The sequence below is a fragment of the Melanaphis sacchari genome, unplaced genomic scaffold, assembly GCF_002803265.2.
Source record: "Melanaphis sacchari strain LSU unplaced genomic scaffold, SCAv2.0 Contig119_pilon_pilon, whole genome shotgun sequence".
Classification (NCBI taxonomy): Eukaryota; Metazoa; Arthropoda; class Insecta; order Hemiptera; family Aphididae; genus Melanaphis; species Melanaphis sacchari.
In genome coordinates, this window is record NW_020270468.1 from 480207 (window position 1) to 490032 (window position 9826).

General features: G+C 25.2%; 1 non-coding gene across 1 annotated transcript; it reads right to left on the reverse strand.

The window, feature by feature from the left end:
• Positions 1-588: 588 nt before the first annotated feature.
• On the reverse strand, positions 589-660 carry Trnah-gug. The gene has a single exon. It is a non-coding gene; the product is annotated as a tRNA-His (tRNA).
• Between the last annotated feature and the right edge of the window lie 9166 nt (positions 661-9826).

Sequence of the window (9826 nt, forward strand, 5' to 3'; positions counted from 1 at the left end):
TATTATTTCATAACTTCCCGTATACACCTATACTTTATGTCTGATATGTGTACTGATAAAATTGATAAGGGTTATTCAATTAAAATTTAATTTATCATATAAACATTTTTAATTTAAGTTATTTCATTTTTTAGATTTACGTAATAATTAATAAATAATTATTTGTGCAAAAATATTTTAAAATATTTATTTTTAGTTAAATAACTCGTAATGTGTATAGGTACAAAATTAAATTATTAAAATACGAAATACATTTTTTTTTTTTCTACTTTATGGTTATTATAATTTATAATATAATATTAATAACCATTAAGTATAAAATATTATAATATGCTGAATTTTTTTTTAATTATCACATATTATAATATTATGTCTTGTGTAATAATTTACTGATGTAAAATTTTTTTAATAAATTTTGATTATATATTTCGTTTTAGATGCATATTATAAAACATAATATATCCAATAATGTAGATTGAAAAAATTAATTAGATCGTCATACATATTATTAGTAATTGACCACGTCGACACGGAATGTGTTAGGCACAGCTAATTTTTTCAATAAATTAATTTTAGCTAAAAATTTTGTGCCGTGACCAGGATTCGAACCTGGGTTATTGCGGCCACAACGCAAGGTCCTAACCACTAGACGATCACGGCCGATAAAAAACTTGTAAAATGTAGATTATATAAAATATAAATAACAATTGAAGTTTAGTATACATAAACGTAAAGTAATGTAAATTCAAAATGGTTATTGAATATATTATTATAATAGGCGTTGATAAATAATAAAACTAAAACGATGTAGGTTCAACACACAAAGAACATGGAAAGGGTCAGACACCGATATCTGACCGGAGAAATAATGTATTAAAGGTAGGTGTCAATATATATGTGTCATAGGTACCTATTATAAATGTATTATACATATAGGTATCTGATTTAATTGCATTTAAATAATGTGAAATCATAAAAGTGTAAGGTAAAACTACCTACACAAAAAAAAAGTTTTTCAATTTTGTTAATAATAATATTCATTCTTTGGGTAATTGACTTTTTTTTCCAACCTTATAAGGTTTGAAATGAATTCGGACAAATGTAATTTAAAAGGTGGTAAAATTAATTGCGAAAAATATAGTTCAGATGATTTAGACCCACCCAAACCTCTGTCAAATCCCTTCAATAAAATGTCTTCACGTCCGCACTTATCATTAAGTAAGTATTTTTACTTATAAAGCTATAACATAATATATTATGTAATATACATATATATAGTATAGGAAAGGTGGGCAAGTTAATGAAAATAATTAACTTAAGTTCAAATAACACAAAATCGATAAGTTAGAAGTTATCCGTTAACAAATTATAATTTTAATTCGATTAAATAAAATTTACTATAGAAAAAAATATTACTTAACTGTCTTAACTCAGTTTGAAAAAAAATAATCTATTTGTGAAAGATGATGGCAATAATTAGCAGTGTGTCCCTAGATCTGATTGTTTAGACAAAAAATGTAGGTGTGTGATCGTTTGCTGTTGGCGGTGATAAAAAAAAATTGGCCAATTGACATCGAAATGTAATAATAAATTCACCAATTTTATTTATGTAAAAGCACTATTATCTATGTAATTTTTGTTGATTCTAAAAACCAACTGTGAATACAACATTATACAAAGGTTTAATAATACTTTTTATTATTGGTATTTTTAAGTTGGTTATGGAAATAATAATATTATTATACTATATAATGAGTCTATGTATAATATATTAATATAATATGATTGATTTAAATATTCACTGTTGATAATGTTATTTTATATTATAACTTTAATTTTTAATAATAATAATTTTTAAGACTTATACTCGTATCAATCACGTGAACATATCATGGTCGTTATTATACATTGAACCTGAATCAGATATTCCACATGATTAACATTTAAAATAATGATTGTAATAATAATAATTAGGTACATTTTTACGAAATACATAGGTATATAAAAATATCTAATTAATTAATATCACACTGATGGACGCGAATGAAAAACGTTATGATAGTTTGATCTCAAATAAATTACATTTTAATTTTGCAGTAGTTGGTACTTAATATCGTTCTAACTTATTTATTTGTAATATGTTACATGTGCCAACATAAAACATAACACAAAAAATAATCACCAACAACACAAGAACCTACCAACATTATAATACCAATAGTAATGCTGTATAATACACCGTTCTTACAAATAACACTCATAATAATGAGAGGTTAAATTACGTATATCTTATAAGTATAGTTACTTATTAAATAATAATCTGGTAAGTAAAATTTAAAAATTACATTCATAAATAGTTAGTTATTAATTTTGAAAATGCAAATAAAATAGATAGGCAAGTGGGTACTGCTCTACTATATAGCAGCCAGCAGGTGTCGAGAGGGTTATTGATAAGTGTGTTAAATTTGAATTCAATGATATACATTTTATACGAAAAATGATTATGAGCAAAGACAGTTTGTCAACTTATATCATTATGTATATTTTACGAAATGCTTTTTTTTTTTTGGTTCAGCTCTAAAATTAATTAATTTTACTTTTAATATAATAATAAGTTGACATAATTTTTTTCGAAAAAATTGCATTTATTATACTCGTATTGTTAATATTTAACTATTATAATATATGTATTTATATTTTATGCCAATATGTCATATTATATCAACTTTTATTACTCAAAATTTAATATATTTCTATGAATACTGTAAAACAACAAAAATCGAATTGTAGTATAAATAATACCTGAAAATAGATCTTTGCAAAAATATTATTGCATATACCTACTTAAATGTATAATAATATAATATGTCTACGCAAAAGTTTAAAGTTCTCACAAATAATGTGTTTAATTTATAAAAAATAATTCATCATCTTTAAATAAGTAATTTCGTCCAAATTTTAACTTAAAATGTCTATAGAAATAATTATTCTTATAGATTTTTTTAGATTTTTTGGTTACTGTATGAAACTATGAACTACTTAAGCATAAATTAAATCCGATTTGCTATTAAAAATCACACCAAAGTCGAAATTCAAAGTATTATGTTGAGTATTTATCATGCACACATCATAGTAAAATTAATACATTATCGCATCGCTAAGGTCCGATGCACATTTGCATTATTTTAACGCACTATGACGCTGCGACACCGAGGCGAAGCCGCCGTATTCAATGCACACCTAGCATTAAATAATGTTATACATACGTACGTCAGTACGACGTTGGAACGCTTTCGTGACACTGAGTTTATTTTTAGTTTTGCAGTTTTCATTAATATTTTCATAACCTAACCGCATCGTTGCCGCTGTGACGTGTGCAGTGCGCAATTAAATTGTGGGTTTTCCACGCCGCGATTGCGGTGCTGCAACGTTGCCGCGCGTTAAAAAAAACGCAAGTGTGCATCGGGCCTAAGAATCTTAAATAAACCGTTTTGAAAACAATACAATAAAATAAAATTAATTTCATGTTTATTTTTTTTTTTTTTGGTAATATATGCGTAGTTAATGTGATGAGTAATATATTAAATTGTCTTGTGTATACATATTACAAATAAAAAAAAAAAAATAATAAAAATATTTATGCTAGACCAATTTTTCTTCTTCAAATATTCGTTATTAAATTTTCAGTGGTCTTTTTTCATTTAATCATCTTAATTTCATTTAGTTATGAATCTTTTAAGTTTCTTTGAAACTTTTATACGTTTAAATGGCTTTTATAGATGAAAGTAAATGTAAAAATAATTAACTGTGAAAGCCGATCTCAAGAAAACTCTATATGAAGTAATTGAGATCTGTTTACTGAAATGTTATATCACTTTATTAGTTTGGTCTGTATGGGGAGTTTGGACTTAAGTACAAAGTTAAGTATACTTACAGTCCCTTTAAGGCATGCCATTGATTTGAAATATTTATATGAGATAAAACGCTATCTAACATAATATTTGCGGTGGTCATATATTATACATTTATCCCACAGTATAATATATTTATTCAAGACTATGCATATAAATAAATAAAACATATAACTTATAAGTAAAAATAATACTAAGCCAGTGGATATTAACTACATGGATATAAATATATAATATCAACATTAAACAATTCCAAGTTAAACAGTAAATTTCATGTTGAGCCACGTTCTTTACATCACCGAGAATCAATGTCAGAAAACGTCATAAAAAGTCAAGTATATAGATATTCTGTATGTAAAATTGACCTCACAAAACTTATAATATTGTTTTAAGCTAAAAAGTTATGATAAGTAATAACTGAATATAAACTTTTAATTAAATATTCAATTAGTCAACGTTCTAAAATTTTTAAATTATTTTTTAGTTTAAATACGAATACTGAAAATTTAAAAATCCAATTTTAAAGTAATAAGAATTTAACTTGCAAAAAAGGACAATTTTTTAAATTTAACTTTATGACAAATTTTAAAGTTTTCAAAAACTATATCCGATTTCTATCATTTTCTTTACGATATTAGATAGGTTTTGCTATTAATTTTCCGGTAACTAATATCGAATTCGCCTAAAGCGTAAAAGTTAAAATAATAATAATTTATAGTTTGCAATTTAGATAAACAATTAAAAAAATTTGAAAATCATGCACTTTTCTCGCTAGACTATTAAGTTTGAGTTACTCAGGTACTGCAATTATTAGAGTTATGAATAATTGGAGTTGTTTTAGTAGGTATATTGGGTCATTGGGACAATTGAATTGATTGCCAAATACAGGTAGTTCATACTCCATAGTTTATCCTTAAAAAATACCTTTGAATAAACTTCCTACCTTTTTTTTTCAAATATTTATTTGTTATCAATATGTTATTAATTATTTAAAGACTTTTTTCTAGAGTCACACTCAAGATTATCGAATAAGTTTATATGATCCTTAATTTTAACATATCATTTACGGTACCAAAATCTTATATTTTGTAATTAAATTGAAAATTTTATTTTATAGCATGTATATTTTTCCATACGAATTTATTTATTAAAAATTGTAAGCCCATTTTACAAGAATAATAATGTAAAAGAAACACAATAATTAAAACACAGACAAATATTAAACTGATATATTAGTATTTTACAATAATATAAATAAACGTGACGGCTGAAGTACAAAATACAGGTAGTGTTCAATGTTCACATTACACGTGTAATGTGAACGCTACTTGAATCTATTGGATAAAGTACAAATGCTATATTTTATAAAACGTTTATTTCGTACATTATACGGATAATTTACATATTATTCACGACTGAGTGGGTGAAGTACTTTGATAAAATACGTATAAATGTTTATACAATATTTCTACCGAATTTTTTTCTTTTTATAACTACTTGCAATTCATTTAATGCTATAATTGAATCATGTAAATTAATTTTTAAAAGACTTACTCGTTTACTATATTATGAAAATAAAAATAAAATATAATGTATGCATATAAATACGAATTAATAATTTAAATAAAAATAGTATATTAAATTATTTTTTGTAGCTTTTATTCATTGGATTATATTTTTTATGTATTAAAACCTTCAAATTACACCAGTTTCGTATTTTTTAATATTACCTTTTATAAATTTGATTTTATCTCGAATTCTTTCTGATGTGGTTTAATTATTTTGGAGCTTCTTGCAATGATTGCAATATCAGCTTAAATACTATATATAGTATATTTAAAAAGTTAAATTAATTTGGATGCGATGAATAAAATTACGAATTAAATTTTGAATTGAAAGATATATACAAATTAGACTAATTGAATGCAAAGTGCGATTAACATCGTTAAAATTAACTCGTATAATATGAGAGCCCTTTTAAATCATAATATTTTACGGTTTTAGAATTTAAATATTCCTTTTTTTGGGAGTGTACTCAAGGGTCGACTTCATATTTAGCCAAAGTTAGGAGTTAATTTAGTGATTCGTGTAAGGTCGTGTCCGAGGGAGTCCAAGAGGTCCGGACCTCCCTCACCCGAAATTTCTTAAATAGTTTAAAAACATGTTAAATAACTATTTATTTTTAATACCAACATAAATGGCCAATTCAATTTATTAAATTGATTTTTGACAGTTTTGTATCATAATATTATTTTAACTTCTAGTAATAGAGTCTAAAATAGACTCTTATTGATCAACAACGACAGCTATACATGTCGGTCAACGCTCGAAGATTGACGACGATAATAATTTTACTACAATATTATATTTGTGTAAACTAAAAATGCTATTATTATTTATTAACCTAACACGTCAAATTTTTTCATTAAAATTCTTTATAATGAGTAAACGAGATAACAAAAATATACTATTAAATTATTTTTTTAAATTTCCATAAGTAAATTATATTTTTTTATGTATCATTTGTATTACTGTATTAATAATTTAACGTTGATTTTCTTCATATAATTTATTTTTAACTAAATATTAAAATTTAAATTCAGTAAATATACAATACCGCGTGTTCGCCAATTTAGAGAACACTGTACTTCATAAAAATACGTAAAAATATACAAAAAGTAACCAATAATAAATTATACTTTAATGAATCTTAAAAATGTATTATTAATTAAAATTGAAATTACTTTTTATTCAGTCAATTTTTAATTTAGAACTATAGCTAAAATATCAAAATTATCTTAAAAAATTAGGTCTATCCGAATATGGTGTTCAAAAAATGTGCTGCTATTTAAAAAACCATGTTTTATTCTGCATGCACATCCGAAACGATAAAAATTTTAAAATGTATCTGTAAGTTTGTATTTATATAACACTAGTTTGTATAAAATTTGATTTATTTTAATATAATCCGGATGTAAAATTCAGTGTTCTTTAATTTAGTGCGAACATGCAGTACTTATACTATATTATATATTCGAAAAAAATGTCTGGATACGGCCTTGAGTGGTCCCTAGTATATTACCTAACTACTAAATTCTCGGTCTGATAAACCAATATACCTAATTATTATTATAAAATTATATTATTGAAATTTGGGACAATTCACGTAGGTATATATAAATTGCTGTCGCATAGAAATTCGGGAAATAAAAGTGTTTGAGGCGTAGAAGAGTAATATATTATGTTGTTTATTTTAATAGTAATCCGCAGTAACGATGAAAAAAAAAATCATCAACAACTCGAGAAAAAAAAAAAAATTAAAAACAAGTTTTCCTGACCGAAACACCGCGCCGCACTGTCCTCCAGGTATAATAATGAAACTTGCTATACTAAACACACTACACAGATACGATCAGTGTGTATAAGTGTATTACATGTTTTACGCATGTAACGTGTATATACTAAACACACATTGAATATCACTTCAAAGCTTTTATATTATGTGGCTTAACCGAGATTTTAGGGTCGTCCGTGAGTGAATAATAAATAAATAAATAATATATAATTCCATTATAAGTTCTCGTGTGGGACCGTTGCAGCAGGTGGTGTTATTGACGTCATATCATTGAAGTCAGTATATATACATATTTGAGATGATTTATTGACTGTCAATATTGTTTCTCTGTAGGTATATCGAGTTTAATTTAATTTTTTATTTTCTAGCGCTGGTTTTTGTAATTGTATTTTCTAAAAATCGGTTTCTCATTTACTCTTTATTTAAAAAGTAATCCTTTATATCTCCGTTTTTCCGTTTTTTGGCGTTCTAGTGAAATGTAATTTTTTAAAAATGTTGTTTTACTTATGTTTGTATATATATATACCTTTATGACTGAACAGCGGCGCCCTACTGAGAAAGTTATTACAACAGTTTAACGTTGTTAAATATTCATCGATCAATCTGTGTGCGACAATACAAAAAACAAATTATCATAAATTATCGTTTACATTTTGTTAAAATCATAAGCAATGTAATACATTTTCTTTTGAAATCGTCTAAATTAGTTGTAAAAGTAACTAAATTTGAGTGTTTAATATTGGGCTTAGTCGATTATTTTTATTTATTTTTTTTTTTTTGGTGAGATATATATTATTACGATTTCCCTTTTAATGGATTTTAAAAACATATTCAACATAGTCTCTGCAATTAATTATATTAATAACGAAGACTATAGAGTATAGATAATTAAAGATGATTTGATCAAATTCGACAGTTGTTTCCAGTGACGTTTAATTGATAAGAGGAGAGGCTTAGTGGGGCAAATGCTTAATTTCAAGTTTCATAAAAGCATGTTGGACGCTGGTGCTCGAAGTCCAAATCAATAATACATTTTTATTTTTACTCGTACTTACTATACGATACGTTAATAATTTTTCAATTCAAAGTGTATGACTTGTATTAAAACGATCATGAAAGTATAAAATATTTTAAGTAAGTTTTAAAAGTTAATTTTGACTGCATACTTAAGAGTTACATCTCAAAGATAAGTACGAAAAAAGTCTAATCCAAATTACGCTCAGGATTTTTCTACATTAATAAAAAAAAAAAAACGCCGCAATTAGGATTAGATATTTTTTGTAGTTATCTTTAGGACGCAGCAACAATACAGACATCAAATTGTAATAACATGTAAAGAATACGTTCATTATAAATTAATTTTTTTGATAAATAACAATAAATTATATTTTGTAATGCATATAAATTGTATTATGTAAAATAAAAGACTAGTTTTATAGTATAGTAGTAATAATAATTTTAATATTCGGCCTTTCAAGTTATTTTAAAATTAATTTATTTTTATTTTATTACACTCACTGTTTTAATAAGTAAAATAATGAGAACAATAAATTAATGTGTTATGTGATAAGAAAAAAAAGTTTATTTCACAGAATGAAGAAGCATCCTGTGATGAACTTTAAGGTTTTTATTCGACCATTCAAGTTAACAAAATGTTAAATTTATACATATTTATTTAATCATCGCATGGACGGGGTCTCAGACATTTTTCTAGGAAGGAGAGGAAAAATTAATTTAAAAAATAAATAAAGACTTTTCAAACATTTTATACTTACATCTTATTAATAGTACATTATTATGTTTCCTCATTATTACAATTAAGTATTATTATTATATATTTTATTTATAGAACATAATTATGTTAAATTATTATAATTAGGTAACAAATTTAAAATTCTAAGTGGGCAAGTACCCCGCGTCTTGTCCCCCTGAGGACGCTTATGAATCTTCGTATTTATTACCTTTATAAATTATGATTCCTGATTTATTTTTAGCACCTCAATCACTTTATAACGTTTAATAATATTTAATATTTCATTATTTAATTATTACATGATTTAAAAACTTGTACATCATTGTTACATGTCTTGTCTTCTCCCCGTGAACGTTCGATCCGACTGTACCAGGATCACATATCTATTAATCAGTCAATGCACTCGGCACCGCATTGTTTCTGTGAACGTTTTTGATGCATTAGTTATAATCTTGGAATATTAATTATAATATAAAAGATGCTGAGCACACACTTGGTCACATAAATTCCTGGTCCTAAAAATCCTTTTATTATACTAAAAATTTTGATTTTACATAGAATTTTCTAGGCCGTTGCTCAAATTGTAAAATTTCTTTTGTATAAAAAATCAGGAAAAAAATAATATCAATAAATTTCTAAAAATCATTTATACTCAATTGTGAAATTATACCTAAAAACGCACGCAGATATTGTGGACCGCTGCCACGAAATGTCACACCCGCATGTGTTGTCTCCGTCTTACACACGTACGATATAGTAACCTTTCGTTCACAATAATTTCAATAGTGTGCTTTTAGTTTTGATATT